We start from the raw sequence: 1,374 nt of genomic DNA on the forward strand, positions 1-1,374 counted from the left end.
TAAAGTATAAACTTCCGCCGTGTGTGAGTGGTAAAGGCTTGTTAATATGGTTCCTTTTCCAATTCAAGTCTGACAACAAGAGGCAGAAACCACGGGGTTTCGAAAGCTCTGGATTTTAGCCACCAACCACAGAGAAAGAGAGAACTGGCAGTATGAGAGGTGGAGAAAACAGGAGCGGGAGCAAGGAGCTCAAATGAGATTAATGGGGCGTAAATAGAGCGCGTAAAGGAACAGTTACACAGCTAAGAAAAGGGAAAGAAAGACTAAGGAAAAAAACACAGAAAGAGCCTGTAGATGAAATTCTCTACCTGGGAGAGCAGATTAAGAGAAATTACATAGGGAGAGGTTAAGCATGTAACACAGGGGAGAATAAAAATGAAAATGCAGTTTTATGGTGTGTGTGCCAAATCCAGCCAGCACTTTTGTTCTATTTCTCTCTTTGCGTCTTTTATTGATAAAGTAACGTTCAAGTGCATGCGCAGGTATGATTGAGAGAGCAATGGTATAATAATTTGAAGCGTTTACACCAGTGCTATAGTAGAAAGACTGGTGTAGCAATGACATGAAAGAGGTAGCGATAATAAATATGTGGAGAGGCAATAGCGACACAAAAATAAGCCACCTATTTATAAAACTGAAATGGAAGAAATACTAAAGGTTAATTCTGAAATTGTAGCCGATAATAACAAGATTCTCGTTGTTGGCAGGATTCGAACCTGCGCGGGGAGACCCCAATGGATTTCAAGTCCATCACCTTAACCACTCGGCCACAACAACTTACTGTAAGCTGCATGCAAATATTTTGTTTGAAAGTTTTCAAGTTGTCCCACATCAAAGTACTGATATTCTGCAATGCGCTTTTTAAAAACAATGTTTTTTTCATCATGCACGTTCTGTCCTAAAAACAAAAATTGCATGAGTATATCTCTGGATCTGTAAAAGGATACGCTTGCATGCAAACTCTCATGTGGCACTCAATTTTTTGGACCCTGTTGCACTCTGTTTTTGCGCTGCTAGTCTACCATCTCTGAGTATTTGTGACTCCTTTGTAAGTGCCTTATCTTTAATCCTTGAAGAGCTCTATAATAAAGGGGTCCGTCAAAGATTGCTTGAATGGAAGATAAAAGAAGGCCCACTTGTCTCACCAAATACCGTAGAGAAACCTGATGTTTTACTCACGTAATCCTTAGTTCATTTTTGTTAGACCTGGCATCCTTAAGGTGGCCTACCAGCAACCTTTTTGCTTTTCACCTCACGTTTTGCTCTATCTTAATGTTGTGTTTTAAAGAACAAGGGTACCCCTTATGCGAACCTGGGGTGATACAATGTGGAAGAGAACAATGGTTCGGGATGGCCTGGGAAGGTCCAGTGAAA

The 1,374-nt window shown here is 40.5% G+C and overlaps 1 non-coding gene across 1 annotated transcript; it reads right to left on the bottom strand.

The window, feature by feature from the left end:
• Window positions 1–695: 695 nt before the first annotated feature.
• Window positions 696–777, bottom strand: TRNAS-UGA (transfer RNA serine (anticodon UGA)). The gene has a single exon. It is a non-coding gene; the product is annotated as a tRNA-Ser (tRNA).
• Between the last annotated feature and the right edge of the window lie 597 nt (window positions 778–1,374).

This window comes from Triturus cristatus, chromosome 12 (assembly GCF_964204655.1).
Source record: "Triturus cristatus chromosome 12, aTriCri1.1, whole genome shotgun sequence".
In the NCBI taxonomy this organism is placed as follows: domain Eukaryota; kingdom Metazoa; phylum Chordata; class Amphibia; order Caudata; family Salamandridae; genus Triturus; species Triturus cristatus.